Genomic DNA, 11052 nt, shown 5'->3' on the forward strand with positions numbered 1-11052 from the left:
TTAACGTTATATTAAAAAGAAATAAATTGGTGGCCGGGCGCAGTGGCTCACGCCTGTGATCCCAGCGCTTTGGGAGGCCAAGACGGGAGGATCACGAGGTCAGGAGATCGAGACCATCCTACATGGTGAAACCTCGTCTCTACTAAAAATACAAAAAATTAGCTGGGTGCAGTGGCGGGCACCTGTAGTCTCAGCTACACGGGAGGCTGAGGCAGGAGAATGGTGTGAACCCGGGAGGCAGAGCTTGCAGTGAGCCAAGATTGCGGCACTGTACTCCAGCCTGGGTGACAGAGCAAGACTCCGTCTCAAAAAAAAAATAAAATAAAATAAAAAGAAATAAATCTATTCAATTTTAATTAGTTTGATCATAAGGTAAGATTTTTGTAAGCCCTTTATAATTTTTTTATTAAAAGCCAATTAATGCTCTACAAAATCCTGTTATTTAGGCAGAGAGGCCCAGATTCTGGGTCTGCATCAGTGTACTTTTACATTAATGTGACGTCCATAGAAAACTAAATTATCCCCTTTATATTTTGGCCAACTTGCTCATATACAGGACTTCATTTCTAAGATCAATATTTTATAGATTTTTTTAATACACTCTGTTCCCCAGGATGGAGTGCAGTGGCATGATCTCAGCTCACTGCAACCTCTGCCTCCCAGGTTCAAACGATTCTCCTGTCTCAGCCTCCTGGGATTACAGGTGCCCACCACCATGCCTGGATAATTTTTATATTTTTAGTAGAGATGGGGTTTCACCACGGTGGTCAGGCTGGTCTCGAACTCCTGACCTCAGGTGATCTGCCCACCTTGGCCTTCCAAAGTGCTGGGTTTATAGCATGAGCCACCATCCCCAGCCTTAAATCTTAAATTTAATCTTATCTCTATTTTCAAATTTTATTTTAGGTCTGGGGCATATATGCAGGTTTGTTATGTAGAAAAACTGCATGTTGCGGGGTTTGGTGTACAGATTATTTTATCACCCAGGTAATAAACATGATACTAGGTAGTTTTTCAATCCTTATCCTCCTCCCACCCTCAAGTAGATCTTCGTGTCTGTTGTTCCCTTCTTTGTGTCCATGTGTACTCAGTGCTTAGCTTCCACTTACAAATGAGAACTTAGCATCTCCAAACTAGACAAAATTCATTCTCTTTAAAAACTCACACTCCTATGCCTCTTTATAATATTTTACCAAAAGCATGTAACTCTAATTTTTAGTGAGAAACATAGGAGGGAAATTATTTTAATTATACGTCAGGTGCAGAGTGTAGAACACAGGAAATAACTGCAGATCATATCTGACTCTTTTCAGCACAGCTAGTGGGCATGGCTAACTCCATATGTACCCAGGCCTTATCTGGAATCTAGTCACCCTAATATAACCAAGTTGAACAATTATCAAAAGCCATAAAAGCAGTTTATAACCATAAATCATCTAGCAAAGACAATATCTGACCTGCCTAATTTAAACCAAATGTCTAAATTCTGAAGACTTTTTATTTATTTTACCAATAATCTTTAAAACTGTCTTTACCAGAGATTACTAAAGTCATGTGAACTAAAGGCACTAAAGTTTCCATTTTTCTGACAAAATATTTTATTTAAGTGCTTATTTTTCTTTGTCATTAATTTTATATAAATATTCCACATACAACACATAGACAGAAGCAGAACTAATAGAATTATAATTTTTTTCTTTCCAGTGTTTAAGTTTCTATTTTCCATTTTAGACCATCAGTCTCTTGCTTGATTACCTGTTCCTTGCTGTAAACAACTGTCAGCTAGAAAACTTTAAATTTGTATTTCTTTTTTCTTTGTTTTTTTTTTTTTGAGACGGCGTCTGGCTCTGTGGCCCAGGCTGGAGTGCAGTGGCTGGATCTCAGCGCTCACTGCAAGCTCCACCTCCTGGGTTCACGCCATTCTCCTGCCTCAGCCTCCTGAGTAGCTGGGACAACAGGTGCCCGCCACCTCGCCCGGCTAGTTTTTTGTATTTTTTAGTAGAGACAGGGTTTCATCGGGTTAGCCAGGATGGTCTCAATCTCCTGACCTCATGATCTGCCCGTCTCAGCCTCCCAAAGTGCTGGGATTACAGGCTTGAGCCACCGCGCCTGGCCTAAATTTGTATTTCTAAATGAAAACTTTTAGGTAAAACAGGACAGAGGATTTATATTTTACCCTAACTAAGAAAAACTGGTGTGAGTGAAAGTTCAGCTAAGATGTCCAGGAAAAGCAAACATTCTATTACATGAAGATTCCCTTAAACATGTAAATGTTTTCATTGTATTACTGGCTTTAGGGCAGAGCCTTTCAAGGAACAGGGCCAAGAAAGCATGCAGTTTATAGGGCCTAATAAGCCAGCACAGCTGAAAGGCAAAACAGCTCCCTGGTAATTAAGGATCTGATTTTTACATCAAATCCTGGGTCCCCCAAAAGAGGGAAATGCTACGGGACAAGAGAGTGCAATGCTTCCACAATGTATATCATCTCAAAGACATTTCTCCAAGGCTGGTGGGCAACCCAAAGTCAATCAGCCCATCCCCGCATTTCATGCCTTAAAGGGTGCCCAAGTGCATGCTTTTCTCATTTAAATGTGTGAAGAAGGAATTATTAGCCTGTAATAACCACTCACTGTAAGCAACTGCCATGAGCCATTCCTAGAAGTATATCTTCTACCTATATATCAAGACAAAAATTTCTTTCATAATGAAAAGTAATTTCTGATGCTCCCCAAAGTCAAAAAAGTTCAGTATTGATGAAAAACAGAGCAGGGCCTTAGATTTTGAGAGGGATCTGTCCACTTAAAATTCTTGGGGTTCCATGAGGAAAACAGAGGTTTCTCCAAAAACAGGGTCTATGGCACCACCTCTCTTATTCCCAAGGTCCGCCAGGCTGTCAGAAAATACCTTAGGTCCTTTTGTGTGGGCATTGAGGATGGCAAGAAAACAGACAGAAATCAATGGAGAAATTATTCAGCTGACTGAGAAGAAAAAAAAAAAATTTCTCCAGAAACAAGATTCAATAAGAGAAAAAAGCATAAAGTTCTTTTAAATATATGTATAACTTGGATATCTTTCTTAAATTAAGCTGGCTTTCAACTATAGAGCTAAAAAAAAAAAAAAAAAACTTTTACATTGCCCATTACCAAATTCTAGCTAGGGCAAATAGCTGACAGCTGACACCTCTGGCTTTTAAACTGCTTCATGCTCAGATATTCTCCCAAATGAAACCAATAAGCCTTAACTATGATTAGGACATAACCACAGACACATGAGGTTTTTCCAAAGAAAGCACAATGGTTCTCACAAGATTTATAATCACTGTTAATGTAGCTCAGAAAAAAAAGTATTAAGACAGTAAAGCAGAAGCAGTCCATGGAGGGAACATGAATCAATAAATGGCAAAAGTCCTACATGCATCAAACCAGAAAGAATTCAATTCCCAAGCCAGGAATTGAACCCAGGATGCCATCATGAAAAGGCAAAACCTAAGCTCCTGAGCCACAGCAGGAAGCAGTTACTGGTGTCTCTCCCAGAAGGAGTTAGAGCCATCATTTCTGAGCCTGCAAAGAGTTTTTAACTGCTTAAGAGAATTCTTAAGGCTAGCCATGACATTATCATGTGTTCTTCCAGACAGGATGTCCGATGTAAACCTGAAAATTCCCACCCTCCAGATGGCCAAGACCAAGAAAGAGTACCCCAACATGGTCACAAAGTCAATTTCTCAAGGACATAAAACAAGACAGAAGGGAAACCTTACTGGTTTTTTGTTTCTGGGACCTGAAGCAAAGTTTGAAACTAACCAGACTGCTGGGCCAGCTTGAACAGCAGGCTTACACGGTCCTAAGGCCCACGTTCTATCCTGTGGTACCCCTTTCCATGACAAAACAACACAGAAACACAATTGCATAGCACAAAGCACACTGGATTTGCTACAACCTCACAGTTTGGCCTCACGGTTTTGTTTTGTTTTTTAACCATTAATTAAAATCTTGCTGAGGAGACAAACAATGTTTTTTACTATTCACTTAACTGGCTTGCACAGAGAAAGGCCAGAAGCCTGGCTGGTCAGAAATTCTTATTGTTTTACCAGCATTCCAGGATTCCAGGTTCCCTTTCTCTGCAGCTTCCAGAAAAGTAGAGTGGCTTTTGATGATCCTGCTCACTGCACCACAGCTGTGGGGGCCAAGCTGTGTTACAAAGGAAAATCATCTTTCTCTGTTTTAAGGAACCATAGGCAAAAGTCTCTCATTTTTGCAAGATGCTGTCTAATGGGTTGCATGGAGAGAAAAAAAAAAAAAAGGGGGGGCCGGGCACGGTGGCTCAAGCCTGTAATCCCAGCACTTTGGGAGGCCGAGACGGGCAGATCACGAGGTCAGGAGATCAAGACCATCCTGGCTAACACGGTGAAACCCCATCTCTACTAAAAAATACAAAAAAAACTAGCCGGACGAGGTGGCGGGCACCTGTAGGCCCAGCTACTCAGGAGGCTGAGGCAGGAGAATGGCGCAAACCCGGGAGGCGGAGCTTGCAGTGAGCGAGATCCAGCCACTGCACTGTAGGCTGGGCGATAGAGTGAGACTCCGTCTCAAAAAAAAAAAAAAGTGTCAAATTCAACACACAAAAGGAAAAGCAGATCAGGACTTGCGTGATGCAGACTTCAAACCCTGTCAAATGCTGTCAAGTTCTCTCCTCACGAAGACAGCACAGAGTCAGTAGGCTTACAGGCTGGAACAGACAGATGACAGAACAGCCCATGGACTTCCCTTCTCCACAAAGTGTGGCAAAGGGAGGAAGAGTACTTAGAAGACTTAAAAGAAGATTGCAGAGTTCAAGCCAGGGTTCCAGACAGTTTCCTATCAACTGAACCAAATAAGGCATTTCAATCCCTCCTGCACGATGTCTATTAAGACAGAGCCAACTGTTTCAACCCGTCCCACACAGGGACCTTTTCAGGTCAAGCCGATGAAGTTAATGAAAAGCAAAGAAGAAAGGGAAGCTGGAAAAAGAAGGAAAAAGACACAACAAATTGGGGACAGGAGGGGAGGGAAAGTGTTGTCTGCAGGGTTGGCAAGGAGTCTCCAGGAATTTGGAGAAAATCTCACCAGTTGCCACAACGCTGAATCAAATGTTTTGCCAGCATTCCAGGCATCCACTTCTCAGCTGCGAAGGGGTCATGTCTGGACATCCCACTGGCTCATGAACCTCCCTCTCCAGGGAGGAAATGCTGCCCACATCCCATGGTCTGGCTGCAGTCACCAGAGAATCACCCATATAATGGAAATTAACATGGGGCCAAGCAGATTTCCCAGACAAGGTTTTCATTTCTGGGCTTGTATTCCAGTGCAAGGGAGACAGCGGAGGTGCAAGGATCCTTCAGCTGGCCCTCCAAAAAGAGACAGTATAGAATTTTTAGTAGGCAAAGCATGGGAATTGACATCAGGGGTAGGGTATGGAGGCTGGGTCAGGCACGGCACGTGAGGAGTAGGGTACACAGGTCAGGATATCTGGTTGTGATGGTTGTCTTAACCAGCTGGTCTGGTCAATAGCAGCAAGGCTGTAAATCCATTGTTCACCATTCCTTCCCAAGGTGGGACACTCAACAACCTTGGTTCAATATTTCGGATCTCCTAAGGCCAGGTCCTGGAATTAAGTAAAGGGACTATTCACAGATATGGAATCAATGAGGTGGTGGTGTGGGTTTTGTGATCAGTGAGAATGCATGAAAGAATGCTCCAGCGGGCATGAGCTGAAGCCAAACCCCATCCCTGCTCTGTCTCAATCCCTGTGTCTCTTCCAGGTCGGCACGGCACACTGGGAGTTCAACAGTCCTGGGGTCTCAGTGGCAGCCCCACCTCTGTGGCTACACAAGGCATTGCCCTAACGGGGGACTCTCTTTGGTGGCTTTGCCCCTGTGGCAGGTTTCTGCCCCCAAGTTTTCCATAGCATCCTTTGAAATCTACTGGTCAAGCAAAGTGTGGCATGGTTTTTTTTTTTTTTTCCTCTTAGAGTAAAATGAGAGAAGGGAGAAATTATTTAAAGACAGAATTTATAATTAAAAGGGAATCAGAATGGAAAGATGAAAACCCTAAGCTTGGCTATCGGGGGGTCCCCACCCCCGATGTTTAATGCCGGTTCTTTTCTATTTCCTAGGTGTCCTGGCTGGGTTGAGAAATCAAGGGAAAGAGCACAAGAGAGAGAAATTTAAAGCTGGGTGTCCGGGGGAGACATCACATGTCGGCAGGATCCGTGATGTTCCCCGAACCCTAAAACCAGCAAGTTTTTATTAGCGATTTTCAAAAGGGGAGCGAGTGCACGAATAGGGCGTGGGTCACAGAGATCACAGGCTTCACAAGGTAATAAAATATCACAAAGCAAGTGGAGGCAGGGGAGATCACAGGACCACAGGATGGGGGGGAAATTAAAATTGCTAATGAAGTTTCAGCACACATTGTCGTTGATAACAATTTATCAGGAAACAGGGTTTGAGAGCAGACAACCTGTCTGACCAAAATTTATTAGGCGGGAATTTTCCTCATCCTAATAAGCCTGGGAGCACTACAGGAGACTGGGGCTTATTTCATCCCTTCCGCTTCGACCATAAAAGAAAGCACGCCTTAAAGGGGCTGTCTATAAGCCTACCTTCAGGGCGCATTCTCTTTCTCAGGGATGTTCCTTGCTGAGAAAAATAATTCAGCGATATTTCTCCTATTTTTTTTTGAAAGAGGAGGAATATAGCTCTGTTCTGTCTGGCTCACCGGTGGCCAGTTCAAGGTTACCTCCCTTGTTCCCTGAACATCGCTGTTATCCTTTTTTTTTTTTTTTAAGATGCCCAGATTTCATATTGTTCAAACACACAAGCTCTACAAACAATTTGTGCAATTGACACAATCACAGGGTCCTGAAGCGACATTCATCCTCCTCAGCTTACGAAGATGAAGGGATTAAGAGACTGAAGTAAAGACAGGCATAGGAAATCACAAGGATATTGATTGGGGAAGTGATAAGTGTCCACAAAATCTTCACAATTTATGTTCAGAGATTACAGTAAAGACAGACATAAGAAATTATTAAAGTATTAATTTGGGGAACTAATAAATGTCCATGAAATCTTCACAATTTATGTTCTTCTGCCACGGCTTCAGCCAGTCCCTCCATTTGGGGTCCCTGACTTCCCGCAACACTTGGCCATGTAAAGAATAAAGAAGTATGTTCAGGAGAGAATGCTAATGGTGTGGCAAAGTGACCATTTCCTAAAGAGATTAATATGGATAAAAGAAAGCCAGGTTCTAGTCATCAAGCAATTGGAAAATGAGCTTGAAGGTAGTTCAGAAAAAGAGGCAAGCTAGGACCTGGAGGCCACCAGGGAGCCACAGCTCTTGGGTGCTGCACACCTCTAGAATGAGCACCACGTGCACACTGCAGAGTTTACTGCTTCTACTTTAGGAAGCAGTAGGTTGAGCAGAACTTGAGCCCAGTTGAGCCAAGGCTGGGGCGACCAAAGAGTGCTGCACCAGAATGTGGGGAACAGCGTCTTGAGGTAGCCCAGGGTAGCCAATTCTGAGATCTTGTATATGCCTCTTTTTGAAAATGTAGCCCTCGTGGTCCTAGCTTGCCAGAAATCCTATTTCTCCAAAGTTCTGCCTTCCAGAAAGTCCTAGGACATGAACAAAATTATGACAAGTTCTTTGCAACCATTTAACAAGAATGGCCTTTAACTCCAGCTTCCAATGCCTTGTTCCTCAGTTCCATCTAATACTTTGTCAGAATAGCTTTTACTGTTTATATTTTGACCAGCATTCTAATTATTACCACTTAAGTGATACCTAAGAAATTCCAGATTTTGGCCAGGCACAGTGGCCCATGTCTGTAATCCCAGCACTTTGTGAGGCCAAGGCAGGCAGATCACCTGAGGTCAGGAGTTTGAGACCAGCCTGGCCAACATGGCGAAACCCCATCTCCACTACTAATAAAAAAGTCTCCAGTTGTGGCGGTGTGTGCCTGTGATCCCAGCTACTTAGGAGGCTGAGGCAGGAGAATCGCTGGAACCTGGGAGGCAGAGGTTGCCGTAAGCTGAGATAGTACCACTACACTCCAGCCTGGATGACAGAGGGAGACTCTGTTTCAAAAAAAAAAAACCAGTTTTTCCCTCCAGTCTTTTTTTTCTGACCCCCCAAAAAAATGGGTCCCTAATGCTCTGTTCATAGTGATAAAGGCTTTTTCTAGCCTATTTCTCCAAATTCTTTCAGCCTCTGCCCATTATCCAGTTCCAAAGTCACTTCCACATTTTCAGGTGTTTGTTATATCAACACCCCTACTTATTGGTATTAATTTTTTGCCTTATTCCATTTTGTGCTGCTAAGTCAGAATACCACAAACCGAGTAATTTCTAAACTATTGAAGTTTATTTGACTCATAGTTCTGGAAGCCAGAAAGTTCAGGGGGCTGGCATCTGGTGAGGGCCTTCTGGCTGTACCATAATATCTCTCACGTGGTGAGAGATCAAACTCAGAGCCTCAAGCTCTTTTATAATCCACATTAACCCATTCATAAGGGTGGAACCCTCATGACCTAAATACTTCCCATTAAGCCTCACCTCCCAAAACTTTTGCATTTGGAATTAAGTTTCCCTCACATTCTTTTTTAGACGACACATTTAATCCATACAAATAACTAAGAAATACTGACCCCTGAAATAGGTCTTTGCCAAACACAGGCTGTGACCAGAAACATACCAGAATGCCTAGCCGTGGAAACTGTGGCTTCAGTGGCCTGTCACTCAGCGGGTTGCCAACTGAGCCAGTATCTAGCTCCCAAAGTTTAGCCAATTAGTTAAGTTCATCATTAATATTGCAACAACTAGAAAACTTGGGCAAAGAACAATGTGGCAAACACCAGAAAGCACAGAAATAAGCAACAAGGCTAAAGCACAAGATTGCCACAGGTGGAAGTTCTGTACTAAGCCTCTTTGGCGGTGAACTGGAATTGATTGACGAGCCAAGTGAAGTCCCTCCCCGCAGCCATGCAAGATTCCGTGGTCATGGCCTAGCCATCCTGTTTGAGATGCCAACTGACTTTTTTTTTTTTTTTTTTTTTTTTTTTTTTTTTTTTTTTTTGGAGCGGAGTCTCGCCTCTGTCGGCTCCCGGTCTGGAGTGCAGCTGGCCGATCTCAGCTCAACTGCAAGCTCCGGGCCTCCCAGGGTTCACGCCATTCTCCTGGGGGGCTCAGTCCTCCCGAGTAGCTGGCATACAGGGCGCCGCCACCTCGCCCGGCTTAGTTTTTTGTATTTTTTAGTAGAGACGGGGTTTCACCATGTTTCGCCAGGGGGATGGCCTTCGATCTCCTGACCTCAGTGGATCCGCCCGTCTCGGGCCCTCCCAAAGTGCTGGGATTACAGGCTTGAGCCACCGCGCCCGGCTGCCAACTGCTTTTTAAGATTAAATCATTGTTTTGATGGCAGGACGCATTGTTTTGATGACACTCAAATAGAAGAAAAGTAGAAGTTTTTGTTCTATACAGCTCCAAAGGAGAGGAGATTGCCAGGTAGAGTGAAACAGGGGATTGCATCAGAAGACAGGGCAAGGTAACAGCAACCTGGAACTGTAGGGGAAACTTATATGGCAAGTAGGGTGGAGTTAGCGAGGTTTTGTGAACTCCTTATGGACTGTCTAATTTGAATACCCTTTTAGGCCCCAGGGTATAGGAGGTGCCCCTAGATGTCTGGTACCTGAATCTATTGGCTGATGCATGATGGTCCCGAGTGTGAGATTCTAATAAGGAAAATGGTTGGGGTATGGACTTACTGAACTGTTTAAGAAGAGGAACTGACCAGCCTCTAGAAAGAACCTCAAAATTGAGTGAAGATTAAAAACAGTCAAACAAATGAAAACCCCACTATATAACAGATATTCTGTCCTAGCTAACTCGATGACACAGGAGGAACCTCTCACCCAAAATTTGGTTTGGATATCCAAATTGACAAGACACACACCTCAAGAGGGTATAAATATGTTTACGGCTCACATAATGAAGATTTCTGGGGAAAGCAAGGCAGCTCTAAAGCAGGTCCAAAAATGGCTTAAGAGAATGGAAAAAGAAAATGGACTTGCAGTTTTGAAGGCAGTAAGGAGTGTGGCTGGGATGAGGATTCCAATGCATGGTTTTAATTTCCTCCACCTGCACCAAAGGAAGGAGTATCCAGATTTTCTTATCATATTGCCTATATGTGAGGCACAAAAGGAAGCGTGAGCTATGGAACTTGAAAGCTGTCAGAAGTCAGATATCAAAAATGAACGACGTCTTTTAGACACACAGCTTGAACTACAGAATATGGCTGAACTATGATGCAAGATAAACACCTGACTTTAGTAGTCCAAGATTAAACAAAGTATCTCCTCTAAGGTATTTCAGTCCCACATCAACTATAGCTTCTAGAGGCCATAGCCTTCTATCAATCTTTCATCTGTTGCAAAAAAGTAATTGAGAGATTGAGAAGCTACATAGGGACTGCAAGACAGCAAGCAAGGCCTTCTGGAATATAAGCTTTTAGGTGTTAAAGCTATATTTTAGCTCTTAGGTTTGAAATCGCATTTATTAGTGTATTTAGGCAAATGTGATGTTGAATATGAATTAATATTACATTTTTATATCTGTGGTTACTGTAGTTTTATTCTTTATCCTTTCTAATAAGTTTCATAGATTTTACAAAACTGTTACCAATTTTGACATTATTGACAGGAAATGAATAATAAGCAAGTTTCTTCTATTTGAATTTTACAATCTTTTGTAAAAAAATTGCTTTCTGCCTGGGTGTGGTGGCTCACGCCTGTAATCCCAGCACTTTGGGAGGCCGAGGCGGGCAGATTATGATGTCAGGAGATTGAGACAATCCTGGGTAACACAGTAGAACACTGTCTCTACTAAAAATACAAAAACTTAGCTGGGCGTGGTGGTGGGCGCCTGTAGTCCCAGCTACTCAGGAGGCTGAGGCAGGAGAATGGTGTGAACCCAGGAGGCGGAGCTGGCCGTGAGCTGAGATCACACCACTGTACTCC

Source organism: Rhinopithecus bieti, unplaced genomic scaffold (genome assembly GCF_001698545.2).
Source record: "Rhinopithecus bieti isolate Rb0 unplaced genomic scaffold, ASM169854v2 scaffold_32955, whole genome shotgun sequence".
Taxonomy (NCBI): domain Eukaryota; kingdom Metazoa; phylum Chordata; class Mammalia; order Primates; family Cercopithecidae; genus Rhinopithecus; species Rhinopithecus bieti.